Genomic DNA, 22,893 nt, shown 5'->3' with positions numbered 1-22,893 from the left:
CAAAGTAGCAAGTGAAAGAAAAGGGTAAAGTGGAAGGAAAACTTTTTCCTGGTGATTAAGCAGTTCCTAACATATGTACATGAATGCATACATACAAATATAAATACAAGCTTAAAGAAGAATACCCTATCCCAAGCACTCCAGATAATTAAATGTTTATTTCACTCTGATTTGGGATGCCTCATGATGCTAAGGAAAATATTGGAAAGACCTTCTCTCTCCTTACCTCACTTTCAGTTAAAAAAAAAAAATGAAAGACAGAAGAAGGGAGAAAAGAGATAAATCGAAGGGCTATTCTGAAGGTAAGAAGGTGAAGGGGCTATTTGAAGGTAAGAAGGTGAAGGCAGTCACCTTTTATGCCTTCCTCCCTTCCTCCTGTCAATCATCCACTCTGGTTGATTCCCAAGCTTGCTTTATAAACAGCCGGAGAGCAAAGCAAAACTTCAACTCAAGTCATCCTTTCATTTGCAATACGTTGATAGGGCCATTGCTGTGCAGGTTTGGCGGGCCCTGGACAAAACTGTATCAGGTTGCCTTCTCCAGAATGGGATTTGGAGCAAGACCCTTCTCTCTCTAATGTGACTGAGGAAAACAGAAGGAAGGTAGGCAAAGGACACCTGTTCTAGCCCAGGCACAGTGGCTCATGCCTATAATCCCAGCACTTTGGTAGACTGAGGTGGGTGGATCACCTGAGGTCAGGAGTTCGAGATCAGCCTGGGCAACATGGTGAAACCCCCATCCCTACTAAAAATACAAAAAAAAAAAAAAGCTGGGTGTGATGATGGGTGCCTGTAATCTGAGCTACTTGAGAGGCTGAGGCAGGAGAATTGCTTGAACTCAGAGGCAGAAGTTGCAGTGAGCCAAGATCGCACCACTACACTCCAGCCTGGGTGACAGAGAGTGACTCTGTCTCAAAAAAGAAAAGAAAAGAAAAAATAAACAAAAAGACCTGCTCTCCAGTAGCCTCTGAGGCCTCAGCTTCCCAGAATGGGAGTGTTGATCAGGACCTATGGTAAATGGTTTCCTACTCCAGTCCAACAGCTCACTGGGCTAAACAAAAGAGGCCCTTCACAGCCTCAGGGCAGACCCACAAATTTATCAATCTATCTATTTATTTATTTATTTACCAAAAAACCTTAACTTCTGTAATCTTCAAGTCAATCATCAACTTTTCTTGGATTTTTGAAGACCTGAAAAGAAAAATAATTTCAAGCAACAGCACTCAAACACCATATACATTTGTAATGAGGCACAGCAATCAGTTTTTTTTTTTTTTTTGGTGGGGGGATGGAGTTTCCGTCACCCAGGCTGGAGGGCAGGGTGATCTCGGCTCACTGCAACTTCCACCTCCCAGGTTCAAGTGATTCTCCTGCCTCAGCCTCCCGAGTAGCTGGGACTACAGGTGCGTGCCACCACACCCGACTGATTTTTGTATTTTTAGTAGAGTCGGGGTTTCGCCATGTTGCCCAGGCTGGTCTCAAACTCCCAACCTCAAGTGACCTGCTCACCTCGGCCTCCCAAAGTGCTGGGATTACAGGTGTGAGCCACCACACCCAGGCCGGCAGTCAATTTTAAGCCTCGTATTTTCCAGGTTTTAGCTTAATAATCCTCATTAGTTTTTCAGATTTTTGTTCATCTTGTTTTGGGGCTATTTTGCCTAACTGCGCCTAAACAGAATATTAAAATACATTAATAATCCATACTGAGAGTAGAGTATAAATGGGTTTCTCACTCCCTAGAGACACAAGTGGAAACAATACATCCCATGAATACAGGTGAATGCCCCTGGTTATCCCTAAGTTGGGCAGTTTCACACAATCATATGTTATCTGAGGCCAAAGTCTGTGGTTTGATCATCTTAGCAGCTTCTAGAACAGAAAGTAGGTTTACTTTGTCTCCAATTCCTTTTCTCAGTGCTCGAGAAGAATGCCCTGCTTTCCTGATCTCACCACGAAAACTCATGGATGGATGAAGCCTTCCCCTTCCAGGTTTCCAGAGAAGCCTTCATTCCAGGCTCGGAAGAAGTTGTACCACACTCCCAGATGGATAAATCCCATAAACATCATCTTCTGCCTTTGTGGACCATAGAACTTTTTCTTTTCATCCAGGAAGAGTTCTCCTTTGAAATAAGGCTGGAAATCCTTCACTTCGGTCCTGATGTGCTCCTTTACAACCGCATAGAGGGGGACGCCCAGCTCGTCCAACATGTGTTTCAGGGAGGACAGATCCGCAACTTCCTCTAGACAAGGAAACAGCCTGGCCTCCGCACGGCCATAATCACAGCTCCATTTTTTTCCTATAGCTCCTTTGCTTTCAAAGTCCTTGGTTCCTTCTCTAGTGTTTTCAGGTCTATGTCCTTCAGGTACTGCAGTGCTGCTTTCTGGGGCTTGGACAAAAACACGTCTGTGTTGGCCAGCAGCAATGCCAAGGCAGCAGCCCCCAGGGCTCCTGCACCAATGGACCACATCCCCCATGATGAAGAAACTTGGGTCCTTGAGTGCCTCCCTTCCTTCTCCCACCCCAACGGCCGGGCACTTAGGGACAAAACCAGCAGGCCTGGACGATCCCAGAGGCGGGCCCTGCACCTGCCAATATTTTTATTTAATTGGTTTGAGATGGGCCACAGACATTTTGAACTGGTCCCCAGGCGAATCACATGTACAGACAAAATGTAGAAGCACTGGGTCAGAGGGCCAGCATGAGGGCTAGAGTGATAGTTCAGATGCTGCAGAGACAGGCTATGGGATTTCCTCATGGAAAGAGACCAAAGGGTGTGGAAGGCATTTTCTGGATGATGACTGAGGTACTTGCTTTGTGGGTAAGACAGTATAATTTACAAAAACACGATAATCCCCTCGAGCAATGCTTTTCAAGCTGTGCACCCCAGAAGGTGTGCAAGATGAGCCATGACAACATATAAGAAAACAACTGAATGTACCATTTCCATTCCAATGTTTAGAAAATTTCTTTGTTTTACTTATTAGTATAGTAGTGCATATGTATTATTTATAAATAAATAAACATATATTAGGAGTATAGCCTCAACATCATTTTACTAATGGGCATAAATAACTATAAAATTTGGAAACTAGTGTTCTAGAGAAGGACCATGATTCCTCACTGAAGGCTCAGCTGAGAAAGCTGTGATAACCAGGCAAACCAGAGAGGAACTAGAGGCTTCCTTCCTCCAGGTGCCTGGTAAGAATGATGAATATTCTGGGTTGCTAAGAAAAGACATCAGGCAGAAGGGAGCAAGAGAGGCTGCCCTGCTGGGGAATGTTTGGGACACATAAAAACAGAAAGTGGGAGCAGCAAGAGGGCTCTTCATTACTGCTGTTAATAACAAAACAAGAGCAACAAACAATACCTGCTCTTACTTACTGAATCCCCAGTGAGGTCAAGCACTGTGTTAGGCACTTTATGGGCATCACTGTTAATCCTCATGATGTCATACCCATTTTACAGATTAAGAGAAATAAAAAACCTTAAAAACCATAAGTGGTGCAACAGAGATATTCCACTCCAAACTCAGCATTCCTGACATTATGTCATGCTGTTTCAAGAGCATGGATCATGAGTGACATTAGGAAACTTAAAGAAGCATATCATAGCACTTGGGGGTATTATAACCAACTTGAATTGATAAGCTATCTTTTCTTTCAATTAAAATGCTAAACTGTGGTTGATGTTTTCATAAACAGAGAATTGGTGCTAGCTTCCTAGGCAATTTGGGAGACTAGATTTTTCTTAGTGTAAGTAAACCTACAAGTTAAAAGAAGTGACATTCACTGGGAGACTCAAGCCAGATGTGATTCCTTCCATACAAAGTCAGGTTTATCAACTCCCTCCCCACACCCCACCACACACACACACACACACACACACACACACACTTAATACTTGCTGTTACACTCTGCATCTGTGGTCACTTTTTCCAGTGACCCTCCATCCAAATTTGTGGTTCTAAAGCTCTGACATCAACAGTGTATTCCTGAGGGTACTTCTCTAGGACTGTCTTCATTTTAAGTCTTTGCTCATAGGCACAACTGTAAACTTATAAGAAGTTTCAAGCAACTGTAGAGTAATAAGAATCAGATCTGTCCTGGGGTTGTGGGGCTTGGGGGAAGTGTGGTTCTTGAGTAGACAGAGGCTTGGCATCACAGTCCTTGTTTAGGATTGAGACTCAAGTGACTCCAGGAAAGTCAGTGTCTCTTCTGTCCAATCACAGTGTGAGGCCAGGTGATTCTGGCCTTTTCTGCTCTATCATTCTAGCTTCTTAGCCACCCTTGTTGGTTTTCATGGATTTTCTTTTTAACCTAATCCTGTCTAGGAAGAAAGAATAAAGAAAAGGGAGAGGAGGGGAGAGAAAGGAGCTGACTCTGCAGACCACAACTTCATAATTATTTGAATATAAAATTAGCTGTTAATGATTCTCTCTTTATGCAGGGTATGAGATATATGACAGTTGTTTCTAGTAACATATGTTTTCTCATTTTTATCTTTTAAAATGTTTTTGAGTATTCCTGACTTTTATGGCTATTAATGGAAGATGCTGCTACCATCCTACCCAAGGGCCAGTTTTCTAAATCCTACAATCCTCTACAAATGGAAGCAATAGCACTATAGTTAATACTCCAAATTGTACCCTTGTGCACACACACAGGCCTAAATCACTTGGCCTTACAGCCACAAAACACAATTAGGAAGGACTAAGGTCATCAAAAAAAAATCCTAAATGCCAGTTCACTGCACAGCACACTCTATAGTCATCTTACTTACTTGTTCTTGATAAAAATGAATCCCAGCAGGGACTAGAATGATGACCCTGATTGTGAATAATGGCACACATGCAGTGCCCCACAATGGCTACCAGAAAACAACAGCATCAGTTAATAGCCTATGTTGTCTCTTAACTGCCCATTGCCAGCAATAGGTTTTGCTCTATATAGTCTGGATTCCCAGTTTCAAGGGTCTTCACTCCTATCAGGCAAAAGTGCTGTAATGAGAACAAGCCAAGAAAGGAATGAGGCAGGCAACAAGCCAAAATCCAGGCGGTGTTAGAACAGCCTTGTCAGGGAAGCAGAGAAACAAATAACTGAAATTAGAAAAAAACTAGCTTTTCAGAGGAGTCTCATAAATCAGACTTGAAAATTTAATTTGAGGGCTTTTCTCTTCCTTGCATCATATTTTTTTTCCCCTTCTGGAGCTGTGCTACAGGCCTGAACAGAGGAAGCAGAATGTAATTAATCGATGTGAATCTGCTTCATTAATGGATTGCTACTCCCTGTGTTTCCTCTAGTCAAGAATGCTTCTGAAAGTGCTCTCTGAAAACAATGCTGTTCACAGTCTGGATAATGGTACCAGGCAGGAGAAGAAACGATGCAGTACTTGCATGAAGGGAGCCCATGTTTGCTATTGACTGGTAGAGAAATTTAGTTAGCTCATTAAATGTTCTGCTTACAAACCCTATTCATGCTTTTTAATCAATTGATACTTGTCCTCCTTTCTCACATTGATTAAATACCAGGAAGTCCTCACAAGATAGTGAGATGTGAAGCTCCCATTGCAGTTAACAAATGGTCCTAAGACCCTTAGAAAACACATGGTTGTGCATCTTTATACCCACAGGGAATATACCATTAATCTGAACTAATAAAGGGGAACAGCAGGCTAATCATAGCTCATTTATATTTGGCCCTGGAATGTGTTATGTGGTTTTTGGCAGAAGATTTACCTTACTAATTATGTCTTACTTAAATTAATAATACAGTTAATTTGCATTCCCTTAGCAGACACCAGTTGACAGTGAGAAGAAATGTGCTAAGTGATAAGGGGAAATCATCTAAAAATTTAAAAGCTTCATTGAATAATTTGTGTATATATGTATGTGCTGATACTATATACATTTAGGACAAAAACTCTCAACATACTTTGGAAAGAGAAGTTAAAATTATGTGTGAAAATCCCTACATCACCATTGTTTCAATATTTTATCTCACTACTTCTGAGACCAATAAATTAGAAAGTTAAACCTGTAATCAATGAATATGTGTATATGTAACGTACTATAGCCTGAGCACTGTTCTCAGTATTGTAAAGGGATTTGAAGAAATATACAGTCATTACTCTGTTTCAGTGTGGAGACTGGTTCCAGGACTCCCATGGACACCAAAATTCATGGATGCTGAAGTCTCTTATATACAATGATGTAGTATTTGCATAAAACCCATGCACATCCTCCTATTTACTTTAAATCATCTCTAGATTACTTATAATTTATAACTCAATGTATATGCTATGCAAACAGTTCTTATTTGTACACTGCATTGTGTAGGGAATCATGACAAGAAAGGAAAAGTTTGTAGATGTTTAGTACACACACAACTACTATAGGCCTAGCCACATTTTTCATCTGTAGTTGGTTAAACACATGGATATGGAACCCACAAATACTAAGGCCAACTGTAGGTGATTTTCTGTCTTAAGATCTAAAAATCTGGAGAAACAAATATTTTTTTTTTTTTTTTTTTTTTTTTTTGAGATGGAGTCTGGCTCTGCCGCCCAGGCTGGAGTGCAGTGGCCCGATCTCAGCTCACTGCAAGCTCCGCCTCCCGGGTTCACGCCATTCTCCTGTCTCAGCCTCCCGAGTAGCTGGGACTACAGGCGCCCGCCTCGTCGCCCGGCTAGTTTTTTGTATTTTTTAGTAGAGACGGGGTTTCACCGTATTAGCCAGGATGGTCTCGATCTCCTGACCTCGTGATCCGCCCGTCTCGGCCTCCCAAAGTGCTGGGATTACAGGCTTGAGCCACCGCGCCCGGCCGAGAAACAAATATTAAGAGATCTAGCACTAATATGCTTTAGGTGATCTTTGCCTTGTTTCTAGAGACTACAACTCATTTACAAACCATCTCCTACAGACCTGGATTGCTGATATGGGGAAGATTTAATTAAGGGGTCTACCTTTAAGCAGAGTCAACAAGGTTAAGATCAGGTATCTGATTTTCTGGTAAATGAAGTTGATGGACACAATAAACCCATGTATCATTGCTAAAGTGCTGTAAAGTGGAGCTCTAATGCCCTCTGCCAACTTAGAATCAAGAGTAAATATACACTAGCAATTCTACACTGGCATAATAACATTGCCTGGTTACTCTACTTTTGATACCTTCCCAGACAAACACAGACAGTTGGTCACAGTGGCAGATATGAAGATTCAAATATGTTTGAGCTATATGAAGTACACGATCATGTAATGTTGATCTATCTGCTTCTGGATGCATGAAGCAACGGTCCAAACTTGGATATGGAAAGCAAACCTCACTGGTTTCACAAATCACAGGCATGTTTGTTTCAGATATTGTAATACAATGATTTTCACCTCTCTCACTTCTAGCACAAGTGTTGCATAAGTCCCTTGGAAGTTGACCTAATACTAGAGATATCACTGAGTGTTTTCTATAATCTATTTCTGATTAGTTAGTCCTTTAGGATAACATATACTTAATATCATTATGACATTGCAGGAAAAACAAAACAGATATGGGTGGATTCATCTCCTCTAAACTTCTTTCTTTATGGACTTGAACAAATTACTAAATTGTAATGAGCAAAATATGTATGCTAATGCCCACATTATAATGTAGCTATAAGAGCTAGAAAGAATGTATGTTGAGTGCTTTTGCAAAGTGCTTTACATTTTAGAAATACTCTCCTTTTAGTGCAGCCATACTTTGATTCTTTTTCATTGTAATGACATGGAAATTTCAGGACACAAAAATCAGAGTGGACAAAGAATTTCATGGGCTCTTTTCAAAGGATAAAGCAGGAAATTAGAAAGGATAAATATAATTCAAAATGTAAAGCCAATATCTCACCAACTTATTAATATATAAAATTATATGCCAACCTTAAACTTAACAGAAATGAATGCTACAATGTGGTTTGCTGAGCTAATTCAATAGGACTACATTAATAAAGTTCCTATAACAATTGAGATGGTAATCCCATGTTACAGTTTGCTAGTTTGGCCAATCCAAGAACACTACCTTCTATTTTTAACATCACTTGGAGTGGTATTACCAAAAAATAAACTGGAAAGCATTTAGACAAGAGTGGCTCAGACAATGTAAGAGCTAAAAGTAACCATTTGAAGGAATTATAAAATGCACCTCAGAAAAGAGGAAGCATATGGAATACATGAGGGCTGACTTCAAATATTTCAAGAATTGTTGCCAGGAAGAACTTTAAACATAGAGTAACTGATGTTTAACTCATGCCGTGAACTCATCCACTGTATGTTTGAAAACCAGTAGCCCAGTAGCCTGTTGGGAAGACAGATTTTTTTCACATGTAAGTAAAGACAACTCATCTTATTGAAAAAAGCATGGACATATGATCTGATACATCCAGTAGAAAATTTCACCTTCAATCAACTAGCAATGTGACCCTAAATATAAAACCTCTTTGAGCTTATTTTTTCAAAATATAAATCATGTCAACAATAAGGCTGGTATAAGGATTACCTAAGAGAACATGTTTAAGAGCACTAGCATAAAGCTTTACATTTCATAGGTGTTTACCAAGAACTAATGCTAACAGTCATATGTCAAAGATGTTCAAAGATGGAATTGAGTGTTATGGGAGACAGTAATTTTCCTATCCTAGAAATTGCTTATGCAAAGGCTAAATAACCACTTGGAAGAATATAAAAGAGGAAAGTCAAGCTTCAGAACTAAAATTAGGTTACTTTCAGGATTCCTTTCAACTCTAAATCTGAAGATCTTGTGATACAAACATTTTTAAAAAGTTTTCTAGGAAAAAAATATCAAGAATAGCAACAGTTATATTTACAAGAGTTAGTAAAAATGGACTAATATTGGAAAAATGAGTCTATCTGCCTTTTAAAGTATATAGTATAATTTATAACTCTTCTAAACTAGTCAAGGGGAAAAATAAATAATATGGATAAAACTCAATGCAGATCATGTTTCATTAAACAAGAGCATCTTTCCTTGCTAGATGTATAGGTTCGCGCTGCACTTTCAGAGGCTGATATGATCATGATCATATCCAATAACCCAGCTGTCCATCCTTGATATTAATAATTAAAGAAATATTTCTTTTGGAGAAGTTATTCCTTTAAAAAATTCAGCTGGTAGGATAAATCTATAGAGAAGTAACACATAGCTAAAAACAGAAGTTTTAGTAAATTAATGAGCGAAATGTTGAATTCAGCAGTAGCTTTCATTAATGTTGTGAACTCATTCATTGTATAGCAGAAAAATGTACAGTGTGTTAGAAAATAATTTGTGAAACCAATAGCCCACTTGTCTAGGAACAAATGCACATCAAGTAATAGGGAATATTTTTTATAAAATTTGGAAGATAAGTTATGGTGGAAGGTTTTATACACAAATGTAAAGCTTTTAATTCAAATGTGATAAAGGAGATGTTTGTGGATTTATTTAGGGTATAAAAAGTCACATTTTTAATTTGAAGCTTTATAACGTGAAAAAATTTCAGAATTAAAAATAGTAAGACACTTACATCATATCCCTCACTAAATGAAGGGCATATTGTTTATGAAATAATGTTACATCAGAAAGAAGATAATATTGCATATACATATAGACAAAGCCATTAGCTATCCATAAAATCCAGTTTTTCCTTCATTACTAGTAACAGATGTGTAGAGTTGCAAGTAGCTACCAGAAACACTACATTTCCCAGTCTAGCTTGTAGTTGGGAGGAACCATCTGGCTAATTTCAGTAAAAGGTAAGCAGAAATCATGTGTGACACTGATATCCTTAAGAGTAGCCCTCTATTTTTCTTGTACATTTGTTTTAAGTTCCTTGTACACTCTGGATATTAGAACTTTGTCAGATGGATAGATTGCAAAAATTTTCTCCCATTCCATAGGTTATCTGTTTAGTCTGATGATAGTTTATTTTGCTGTGTAGAAGCTCTTTAGTTTACTTAGATCTCATTCATCACTTTTTGCTTTTGTTGCAATTGCTTTGGGTGTTTTCATCATGAAATCTTTGCCCCATGCCTATGTCCTGAATGGTATTGCCTAGATTTTCTTCTAGTGTTTTTATATTACAGTTTTTGGTTTTTCATTTGTCTTTTTTTTTGGCAGTCTCACTCTGTCACCCAGGCTGCAGCATAGTGGCGCAGCCTCTGTCACTGCAACTTCTGTTTCCCATGTTCAAGTGATTCTCGTGCCTCTGGCTCTCGAACAGCTGGAATTACAGGTGCGCGCCACCATGCCCGGCTAATTTTTGTATTTTTAGTAGAGACAGGGTTTCACCATGTTTGCCAGGCTGATCTTGAACTCCTGACCTCAAGTGATCTGCCCACCTGGGCCTCCCAAAGTGCTGAGATTACAGGCGTGAGCCACGGCATCCAGTCTTATTTAAGTTTTTAATCAATCTTGAGTTAATTTTTGTATATGGTATAAGGAAGGGGTTCAGCTTCAATTTTCTGCATATCACTAGCCAGCACTCTCAGCATGATTTATTAAATAAGGAGTCCTTTCCCCATTACTTGTTTTTGTCAAGTTTGTCTAAGATTAGATGGTTGTAAGTGTGTGGTCTTATTTCTGAGTTATCTATTCTGTTCCATTGATCTGTGTGTCTGTTCTTGTACCAGTATTATAAAAAGTGGACATGAACAGACATTTGTCAAAAGAAGACATACATGGAGCCAACAAACACATGAAAAACAGCTCGACCTCACTGATCATTAGAGAAATGTAAATCAAAACCACAAAGAAATATCATCTCATGCCAGTCAGAATAGCTATAATTAAAAAGTCAAGACCAGGGGCAGTGGCTCACACCTGTAATCCCAGCACTTTGGGAGGCCAAGGTAGGCACATCACAAGGTCAGTAGATCAAGACCATCCTGGCTAGCATAGTGAAACCCCATTTCTACTAAAAATACAAAAATGTAGCTGAGCGTGGTGGCAGGTGCCTGTAGTCCCAGCTACTCAGGAAGCTGAAGGAGGAGAATAGTGTGAACCCGAGAGGCAGAGCTTGCAGTAAGCCAAGATCACCACTGCACTCCAGCCTGGGTGACAGATGAGACTCCGTTTAAAAAAAAAAAAAAAAAATCAAAAAACAACAGATGCTGGCAAGGTTACAGAGAAAAAAGAACATTTTTACACTGGTGGTGAGAGTGCAAATTAGTTCAACAATTGTAGAAGACAGTGTGGCAAGTCCTCAAAGATCTAGAGGCAGAAATACCATTTGACCCAGCAATCCCATTATTGGGTATATACCCAAAGAAATATAAATTATTCTATTATGTTCACAGCAATGTCGATGGAATTGGAGACCATTATTCTAAGTGAAGTAACTCAGGAATGGAAAACCAAACATTGTATGTTCTCACTTACAAGCAGGAGCTAAGCTATGAGGATGCAAAGGCATAAGAATGATACAATGAACTTTGGGGACTCAGGGGAAAGGGTGGAAGGGGGCAAGGGATAAAAGACACAAATTGGGTACAGTGTACATTGTTTGGGTGATGAGTGCACCAACATCTCACAAAACACCACAAAAGAACTTACTCATATAACCAAACACCACGTGTTCCTCAAAAACCTATGGAAATTAAAAAAATTTTAAAAACATTCTATTATAAAGATATATGTATTCATATATTCATGGCAGCATGAGTCACAATAACAAAGATATGGAGTCAACCTAAATGCCTGTTAATGACAGACTGAATAAAGAAAATGTGATACATATACACCATGGAATACTATGCAGCCATAAAAAGGAATGAGATCATGTCGTTTGCAGGGACATGGATGGAGTTGAAAGCCATTATCCTCAGCAAACTAACGAAGGAACAGAAAACTAAACACTGCATGTTCTCACTTATAAGTGGGAGCTGAATGATCAGAACACATGGACACATACTGGCAGGGAACAACACACACTGGAGCCTGTAGGGATGGGGTTGGGGGAGGGAGTGCATCAAGAAGAACAGCTAATGGATGCTGGGCTTACTACCTAGACGATGAGATGATCTGTGCAGCAAACCACCATGACACATGTTTACCTATGTAACAAACCTATACATTTTGCACATGCACCCCTGAACTTAAAATAAAAAAAAAAAAGACCAGTCCTTTCTTTTCAGATTCCTCTGATCTCTTCCTATGAGCTGGAATAATGAGAACCAGAATGATCTTTGATATCACATGGTGAAGAAGGCAGAGGCACTATCAGAATAAGACCCTGAGTGACTATGTGGAAGGAAGGCACTGCTAACCCAGAGTAATCATTTGCAACTGTTATGTGAGAAAAACAAACTTCTATCTTGTCTGAGCTATTGAATCTTATTTTATTTGTTTGTTTCAGTAGTTTAGCATTCGACCCTAAAAACTACTCTGATTAAAACTATGCAAAAATGCATGTTTATATAATCAGAGATAACAAGAAGCCCTAGGAAAGTACAAATAGTGATTGTTTTAAGGTAATATTTTACAACATTTAAGTATTTTCCAATTATGTGACAACATTTCTTTTGGAGAATTAATTATTATGGATCAGTCAAGGGCCAAACACATAACAAATTTTTAAATAGATTCAGTCTTCCTCTCAAATCCAAGGAAGGCCATATATAAAAACAGGAGCAAATTGCTAGGGGAATTCACATTTGATTCCTAACTGTACATTTACCAGAAGAAAATTTGGCGTTTGAATTCAGCATTTAAATTCACTACTATTCAACAGCAATCTGAATCCCCAAGTTCAATTAAAAAGGTCATTACCCTCTAGAACTGAAGGTGCTCTTTTAATTACAATATCGCTAATGAATTGGGAGACAACACATTTTGGCTTAGTTCAATTAGCACATTTAAGTCAAAGCAAACTTCAGCGAATGTGGGTGACTTTCCCAGTGGCATGCTTTTTTTTTTTATTCCCTCCTTCTCTCTCTCCCTTCCTTCTTTTTGTGTCTTCCCTACTTCATTCTTTCCTCGGAAATTTAAGCATAACTCTGGCATGTAAGTCTCTCGCTTCCATTTTATCTGTAAACTGCTGCAAAAGCTGTTAATAGCTAAGGACCTACAACCTCATTTTTGTTTTGCAAAACTCTTCAAATTTATATGAATATTCAGAAAACATTTTGATGAAAAATTTTTAATGTACCTTTCTGAAGCAGAGTAAAACATAAACTTCACTTTCTCTGGCTAAAACAATAATTATCCAATCACTTTATCATGGTGTATTGCCCGTGCTTTTGCTATGGGAAAGGGGAAAAAGTGAACATATTTAACACTTTGCTACCAACAATGGTTTATTCAGGTTAATTTATATTTGGAAAGTGGAGTTTCAGGATAACATTCCAAAATAAAGGATACTAATGAATAGCTCCTGGGCTCTGAGCTTTCCTATCTGGCTAGGATTCACGTGACATGACCTTAAATGTAACAGCTTTGGGTGAAAAAGAGAAAATCTTCCCTTCAAAGTGATTTGTAAAGTTCAAAAAATTAGCTCTTATGCTCAAACTAATAGCAATAAAAACACCGCTACCAGATTAAATTTAAAGAAAGTTCATAATAGCTGTTTGTAACGTCTAGATTTAACTTCAGGGGAAATAATTGACTCAATTTGCCCAGGTTATGCTCTTCCTTTGCTATGCCAGTAGGGGGCTTGGAGAGGTTGTCCATGCAACATATCCTACAGATTTGAGTCAGCTAGACTGGGTGTTTATTCATTTATTCAGGAAATACACTGAGCAGCCTACTGTGAGCTTGGAGGTAGGCAACAACACAGAGAAAAAGCTAGATCTCTCTCTCTGTAAATTGACATAAAGATAGTTTTAGCAAAGGAGGAACAATTTCCTTCTAATTTGGCACTACATTATTTTCTCCTTGGAAATTATTTTCTCCTTGGAAAAGCCATCCACTTGGCTTTGTACCCTGATTAGTCTGTTCTCACATGGTAATAAAGACATACTCAAGACTGGTTCATTTACAAAGAAAAGAGGTTTAATTGACTCACAGTTCAGCATGGCTGAGGAGGCCTAGAAAACTTACAATCATGGTGGAAGGGGAAGCAAACATCTCCTTCACATGGTGGCAAGAAGAAGTGCGAAGCAAAGACGGAAAAGCCCCTTATAAAACCGTTAGATCTCGTGAGAATTCAGTCACTATTATGAGAACAGGAACATGGGGGTAACTGCCTCCATGGTTCAATTAACTCCCACTGGGTCCCTCTCCTGGGATTATGGAAAATACAATTCAAGATGGGATTTGGGTGGGGACACAGCTATAGATAAACATTATCCCCTAAAAAAAGTCATGCTTTTTTTTTTTTTTTTTTTTTTTGAGAGAGATTCTCACTCTGTTGCCCAGGCTGGAGTGCAGTGACATGATCTCAGCTCACTGCAACCTCCACCTCCCAGGTTCAAGTGATTCTCATGCCTCAGCCTCCTGAGCAGCTGGGATTGCAGGTACCAGCCACCATGCCCAGCTAATTTTTGGATTTTTAGTAAAGACGAGGTTTCATTATGTTGAACAGGCTGGTCTTGAACTCCTGACCTCAAGTGACCCTCCTGCCTCAGCCTCCCAAAGTGCTGGGATTACAGGTGTCAGCCACCACACCTGGTCAAGTCATACGTTTTAAAAATATATTCTTTTTTATTACATTCAAGTAAGATATGTTCTTTAAAGAAAATTTAGAAATAAAAGAAGAAAACACAAATACTTTCTTTCCCAAAGCAAAAACTGCTAACATTTTAAAACTTTTCTTTCAAATTTTGTTTATCTCTTTTTCTCTCTTGTGTGTAGTTGGAAAAAAAAGCTGTAATTATACTGTTTTTTTAAATTTGTGCTAAGTATTAATGCAAACTTTTCATAAAACATTTAGTGGAAGCATATTCCATAATTTATAACATACTATGATTTTTCTTATTGTTTTCTTCACTGCAGATTGTAATTAAGATGATCAACTTTTCAGATAACACTTTCCTAGGAGAAGAAGTGTTGAGTCAAAGAATAAATATGTATTTTTTTATTTTAAAGTACAAATGTATACACGAACACACACAAATATATATATAATATATATATATAATTTTTATTTGCTTCATTTGTATTGTTAAAGGGCATTTCCCAAAGATTGAAGCAAATTACACTCCATCTAAAAAAAAAACTTACTTAACCTCACTCAGGTATATACATAATGCACAGCTTACTCAGATGTATATATAATTTTATAACGCATTAGGAAAATGATTGCATACCTAATATTTTCTCTGTATTTGTAACTAAAGTATGGTGATTTGTGAAAAGCTTCTTTCCATCTATTTTCTATTAAGATATTGCTAAATGTTTTGCCTATCTTTGAGGTTTCTTTTCAATGGCTTATTGTGTGTAAAATAAACCATGATAAACCTCTTTAAAAAATAATTTCTAAGAGTGCTGCATATATTAAAAAATATGAACTTTATATTGGCCACATTTATTGCAAATATTTTCCCAGATATAATTACTTTTAATTTTATTTATGACCTGTTTTACAAAAAAGTGCAAGTTTTATATAACTAATTGTGTTGTATTTCTTATATCAAGATGTTAACCAATATTTTTTATTCAATTTTTATTATTCAGTTCTGATAAATTTCCTTGGTATTTGTCTCAAAGCCCCACATATTTCTTGTTATTCCTTAAAAAGAACTATTGACTTTTTAAAGAAACTTCTCTTACTTATTGAATTTTATTACTAATTCCAAAAGTGGTTAATTTTCTTCTCTCTTTCCTTCTCTCTCCCTAAACATATCATCTAAAAGACACCTTTTAAGTTGTTTTTCTTCTCCAGTAATTATCTTCCTTATTTCTACTCTTATCACAGAAGCCAAACTTCCAGAACTATACAAAATAATAATAATAATAATGGGAATCTGGACTATTCGTTGTTAATATAATATTGATATATTTTAGCATGTTAAGAAAATATCCTTTTTATTTCTAAATTTCTCGAAAGTATTTTGTTGGTGATGCTAGTGGAGAACTATTTTTACATTTAAATCCAGAAATGATTAGTTATATAAAACTCTGACTTTAAATGTAAAAAAGTGTATTACATTATGAATTTTATTACAGCAGGGCGCGGTGGCTCACACCTGTAATCCCAGCGCTCTGGGAAGCCGAGGCAGGTGGATCACGAGGTCAGGAGTTTGAGACCAACCTGGTCAACATGGTGAAACCCTATCTCTACTAAAAACACAAAAAATTAGCTGGGCGTGGTGGCAGGTGCCTGTAATCCTAGCTGCTCTGGAGGCTGAGGCAGGAGAATCGCTTGAACTCGAGAGGTGGAAGTTGCAATGAGCTGAGACTGTGTGCCACTGCACTGCCAGCCTGGGCAACAGAGCAAGACTCTGTGTCAGAAAAAAAAAAAAAAGAAGAAGAAGAAGAAATTTTATTACATTGCAGAATCTTTTTTAAAGCATTTGCAATATATTCGGTGGCTAGCTTTGCAAAAAGTTCTTATGAATTTGTTTTATAGATAAGATGTTCAATATTGTCAGCATTTTTTGATTGAATATCTTTTTTATCTTTTATTGATATAACAATATTTTTGATTATATATTATTAAAGTAAGTTATTCCGTTTAACAGATTAAGCAACAATAAAAGCTTTCTAAATGTTTTCTTGATTCACCTTTATATTGAATTTTGCTATCTTAATAAAAAATTCTATAATCATTACCTTTTTGGTATCTTTGTCAGGCTTTTTATAAGGATTATATTGGGAAAAATAAATGAATTGGTAGCTTTCCATCTTTTTGTATGTCTTATCACAAATTCTATAGCATGGGACTAATTCTTTTAAAACCCTAAAAACTCCGGGGCCAAATTCTTATTTAGAGGTAACTAACATTTTGATACTACTAACGACTAATGGTACATTAAGAATGTTTTTACCTCATGGCTCAATTTAGGTAATGTATATTTTCTCAGAAAAAAATGGCTTCTGAGACCTCCAAACATATTAAGATTTAATTTTACATAGTATTTCCTTACTTTAAAAACTTACTCTTAATATCTTTCCATTTTAATTTATAACATTTATAACTTTTTATATATTTATTCTACTTTATTCACTATGGGTCAGTGTTGTTTTGTCTGAAATAACCAGAGTTGATTAATTTATCAACTCTTCGGATATCTTTCTTCTAATAAATAGATTCTTGCTTTTATCTCCATCATTGTCTTTCCTCCATTTTCTTCTACTTTTTTAATTGAAGAGGATATTACAGAAAAATTGTTATTTCTTCACAATTCTTCCTTAGTTCTCTCTCTTGCCGTGGTTCACTGTGGGCAGAGTAAATTCCTTGGCTCCACTGACCTAGGCCTGCCCATGAGAGTTGCTTTAAGTAGTAAGATTTAGGTAGAAAAGAAGTTGTGTCACATCCAAATAGGGGCTTTACGGAGCATTCCATGTGTCCCTCTCCATGTGTCTTGTGTTCTTACCCTTGCCTTGGGAACATGCTTCCCATTTGGGGGCTGATCCTTCAGTCAGCATCCCAGAAACAGAGAAAATGCATACAGCAGACATCAGTCCAACCTGCAGAGTGCGGCTGAGCAACAGCAACTAACAACGACCCAGCCTCTCTTATTCAACTTGCTGGGAAACAAACATTTATTGCAGCCATTGAGATGGTGTACTGTCATGGAGGAAGACCTAGTGAAAAGTGACGAATACAATTTATTTATTTATTTATTTTAGACAGAGTCTCGCTCTGTCACCCAGGCTGGAGTGCAGTGGCGCGATCTTGACTCACTGCAACTTCCGCCTCCCGGGTTCAAGCCATTCTCTTGCCTCAGCCTCCCGAGTAGCTGGGACTACAGGCGCACACCACAACACCCGGTTATTTTTTTTTTTTTTTTTTTTTTTTGTTAGTAGAGACTGGGTTTCGCCGTCTTGCCCAGGCTGGTCGCAAACTACTGAGCTCAGGCAATCCGCCTGCCTCCACCTCCCAATGTCCTAAGATTACAGGAGTGATCCACCATGCCCAGTTGACTAATACAATTTTATATTATTCTTTCTATCATAATAAATTGAACCCCTTCTTAATGCTCCATCTTACCTGTTTATTAATAATAAGGCTAAAATTATGCCACTGTGTACAGCTTTGTAAATGTGCCAAAAATTTAATAATTTTATGTTAAAACATTCTAAAAAGTATGAAATTATAGTTATTTTTTCCTATTTGACCTAATATATATTTACAATATATATTTTAAAATTTCTATGTGCTTTTATCATTTAATCCATATTATTCATTTCTAGCATTCTTGCAGTGTTTTCAGAGAGATGTGGTCTTACAATTTTTGGCTTTATGGATTTAGGTTGCTTTTATGGCTTACAATGTGATATTTTAAAATTGTTTTGGTAAACAGTTGAAAAACATTTGATTTTTAATAACACTTTAAATGTTTTAAACTTAATCTGAGTATTTGAATTTAGTTTGGGATATAAATCTAGGTGCTTTGATTATGATGACTGGTAAGATTCAGTTTATCTCTGCATTGTTTGCTTTAATTTTCTTCAGTGACACAAAATCAAAACGTTTATATCCTCCTAAATTTTTAAGTGCATTCCTAAACCATTTCCTCTGATTAATAAATTTATGAAAAATACAAAAACATTGGCCTGTGCATGTATCATCCCCCAACACACACAACTAGTGTAAAATAATTTATTATTTCTACTTCACTTAAATTTTCAGTATTTGACAACATATTTTGAGGTTACAGTTGTTGATTATGACTGTTTAATGACAAAACTTTTCAAATATTTATTCTCTGGGAATTTTTTTAACGTTTGCAATATATTCCATGGCTAGCATTGCAAAAGTTTTTAAAAATCTTTATGTTGAACTGGAATCATGCCCACACCACTCCATATATGTTATTTAATTCTCTATTTCTTAGTTGCCAAGTTCTCATTTTTCGCTTTATTGGAGCATATTTTCAAGTAGGATTATTCAAAAATGATTCATCAATGATATATGTTTTGAATCCTTTACATTTTCAAGAATGTCTTCACATAGAAATGACAACATGGCTACACTTATAATTATTGAAATGCAATTTTTTTCCCTCTGAGACTCCATATAAGTGACTTCTAGTATTTATTATGATACAAACTTTGAATCTAACTTAAAAGTTGTACTTTTTTTTTTTTTTTTTTGAGATGGAGTCTCACTCTGTTGCCAGACTGGAGTGCACTGGCGTGATCATGGCTCACCGCAACCTCTGACTCCCTGGTTCAAGCGATCCTCCTGCCTCAGCCTCCTGGGTAGCTGGGATTACCAGCATGCGCCACCACACCTAGCTAATTTTTGTATTTTTAGTAGAGACGGGATTTCACCATGTTGGCCAGGATAGTCTCGATCTCCTGACCTTGTGATCCGCCCGCCTTTGCCTCCCAAAGTGCTGGGATTACAGGCATGAGCCACCGCACCTGGCCAAAATTTGTGCTTTTAAGTAACATCCCTCTCTTCCCTGCACTGAAGGATATGACTTTGTTACTGACATTTTAAAAATCTGACAGTATATTCTAGGCATAGGTCTTTCTCACCAGCTTTCCATGAAACATAGTGATCCTTTTAAACTTACAAAGCCAAAATCTTATTCGTTTTATAATAACTCTTTTATTATGACTTTGATTATTCTTTTTGGTCAGTTTGTTTTGGCTAGATTCCTAAGGATTGTCAGCTATCTACAAATTGCATCTTTGTTTTCTTTCCTCGATATCTATTGTTTTTGATTGATCTGCATTCTTAGTGTACTTTTCAAAATTGTTCTTTAAGTCACTGACTAGATTTCATAGTTTGCTGATTCTGTTTTTATACTTCCAATGAATACTTTTATCAGTTTAATATGTTTTTTCTAATTTTCCTTCTCATCCCAGACTTTTTATGCTCACAAGCTGTATCTCTGCAAATGACCACCTTGTATCATCTTTAATCTCTTCTTTAGTGAATTTGTCTTTTCTGGTTCTTTATTGAAAAAGCAAATATACATTCTAGAAAAAATATGTTTCTAAAATAATTATTTATTTGCAATGTTAGGACATCAAATTCTTCTTATGTTATTAGCTCTTTCTGTAGAAAGAGTTTGGTCTTCATCGATTCAAACAAGGGGATCCTTACCCATATCCACATGTTTCATGCAAATAAGTGTATGTGCTCATTTTAATCTCCATCACTATTTCTCTGTGTATATCCAGACATTCCTTTTCTAGTATTGTCAATGAAACCCAGATTAAGTGAGATTGTATCAACTCCTGTTTCCCTAATCCTTGCAGTAAAATAGGTGTATTTACTTCTGGATTATTTTAAGCAGCCTGTAATTATTTTCTTCTCTTTATTTCCCACACTACTGGTATTTTATAGTTCTACTTATAATTTGCTTCATAAATGTGTTGTATGGTTTTCCCAACCCTTTACACCTCTGAATATGCTATATGGAAGTTGTAGTCTCCAGAATAGAGAAAGAAAGATAGTGATGTGGATGGTGCACGTGGAGGAGAATGCGAAATAAATGTCAGTCCTCTCAGTCACCCATAGACCTGGGATTATCACTAAATTCTCTGGATATACACAGCGATTATAGATCTCTGAACAAAGGATCCAGAGTGGGGATGGATGAAAGACATCTCCCACGCATTCTAATCACTTCTGAATCCACTCCAACTCTACTGTATTTAGAGCAATGGTTCTCAAACCTTAGCATCCATCAGAATCACCTGGAGGACTTGTAAAAACAAAACAAAACAGATTGCTGCCACACTCCCAGACCATCTAATTTAATAGGACTGAGGTGGAGCCTGATAATTTGCATTTCCAACAAGTCCCAGGTGATGCTGATGCTGCTGCTCTGGGCATCAAATTTGAGAATCCCTAATTGACAGCAATTCTTCCAAGGGAGCTCAATCACAGATTGAAATATTTTTTAACTTTGTATCAGTGCATATTTTCACAGATATCCCATGAGCATGTAAGGAAAGGTGAATTAAGCATCCACAGCTAGTGATTTAGTTAAAATATGTTATGTTTATATATTTTTATTTACATTATTTAAGCATTTTACTATTAGATTTCTTTTTAAGATTATCTTATATATAGATATTTAAAAGCTAGTTGGAAACGAAGTGTGTTTCATTATCTAATAGAACCATTAAAAGTACATTGTTAAGACTAATTTGTAAATGTACTGGCCACAATATCTGGAATAAACTTGTTTTTAATGGGGGATTAAATAAAAATTTCTAATACAAAAATTGAACTAAGTCTGATTGGGGAAAGTACATATATACGTGTGTGTGTGTGTGTGTGTGTAGACACAAACATATACATAAAATATATACATACATGTATACATATATATCTGAGAGACTTGCTAAAGGTTATACAAAGAAAAATTCTAATTTCTGGCTGTGTGTGTTAAAATATGAAGAACAAAGCCCTCCTGAGACTACATTAAGCATGTGCAAGATGACATGGGAATGGAGCAGGAAAGGTGTTTGTTCCTGGCTGGCCAGATTCAGATTATTTGGGGAATCATGTCTTGAGAGCAGAATTGTGGGTCACTGTGTTTCTCTTTCTCTTTGTTGCTTTGGGTTATTAAAAAAGAGCTGGGGACTTTATTAAAAAGAAAATGGTATTAATGTTTTTGTCCTGTCAGTATCTTGAAAGTTGTTTCCCTAAGAGTGGCCAGACATACTGAGACTTAATCAGCAAAAATACCACCATGTACTTTGATAATGAAATAAATTAGACTGGGGTTATTGTAAGAACAGTTTCTGAATGATGACGCAAAATATAACAAACACTGAAGCCCCACACTGGCACAGCATCTGTGAGGCTCTAGGCTTTACTCTCCCTAGGTTTAGAAAATTTTATGTTTCAACTCCAAAGACAGACATTTTCAGACTACCTTTATGTGATTACACTGTAATATTCAATTTTGTCAAATTATTTTTCTTTTATACATTGAATTAGTCCCTTTTTACCAATTCTCTCCAGAATTAACAAATTTAGATTTTCCAGCACATGGCAGTTCCATTTAAGTGGAATAAAATAAGCTCTGTTCATTTCTCTTTTGCTCTCTACAGTTTGCTTTTCTCTATGTGAAAAGGCTATTTCTTTTTCAAATGTATTATTATTCTCATAGACGCAAACAGAAGCTCCTTTTGCAATTGACTTGCCTCTCTTTTTGTCATTACAAAATTATCACCATGGTAGTTTCACCAGTTAGAAGCTAAGTATGATTAAATTCCACTTGACCTTGTTTAACCCTTCATTCATAGAACACTTCCTAGAGCAAGGGAGTTTGAAGCTGAAATATCGCTTTGAAGCTGATACATAATATGGAGAGGAAAAGCAGTCTTGCCTTGAACTTTGAAAAGCTTACAATCTAGACTGTACCATTTTTCTCAAAGTGTGGACCATGAGCAGCATAGGTATCACTTGTGGATCTGTTAGAAAGGCGGATTCATGGAATTACCTAGTGAAACAGAATTTTTGTTTAAACAACCCTTCCAAATAAACTGTTTTATAAAATCCTTTAGATGATTCTTATGCATATTAGGTTTGGAGGCTACTGCTATAATCAAAGATAAATTATGATTAGATTTGTTAAAAATGATATCTTAGTAGATCTCAGAAGTGAACGCAATGCCTTCTGGTGCAGATAAAGGAAGTCTTCTGGCACTTGAACTGAAAGTAAAGAAGGCTTTTTTTGGGTTATGATGGTGGACCAATGGCTATGTGGAAGGGAAGAGATGATACAAGCAAATTCCCAAGGCCAGGAAAACACAGATGTATCATTGCATAGGGGGCTGGTATGTCAAAATACAAAGT

The 22,893-nt window shown here is 37.0% G+C and overlaps 1 protein-coding gene and 1 pseudogene across 2 annotated transcripts in view; both read right to left on the bottom strand.

The window, feature by feature from the left end:
• Positions 1–22,893, bottom strand: part of CTNNA3 (catenin alpha 3) — a 1,797,749-nt gene that overhangs the window by 791,633 nt on the left and 983,223 nt on the right. The window lies entirely within an intron of this gene.
• LOC117082681 lies at positions 1,434–2,509 on the bottom strand (annotated as a pseudogene).

Source organism: Trachypithecus francoisi, unplaced genomic scaffold, assembly GCF_009764315.1.
Source record: "Trachypithecus francoisi isolate TF-2019V2 unplaced genomic scaffold, Tfra_2.0 Lachesis_group9, whole genome shotgun sequence".
NCBI classification, from domain to species: domain Eukaryota; kingdom Metazoa; phylum Chordata; class Mammalia; order Primates; family Cercopithecidae; genus Trachypithecus; species Trachypithecus francoisi.
This window is presented reverse-complemented; position numbering and strand designations above follow the sequence as displayed.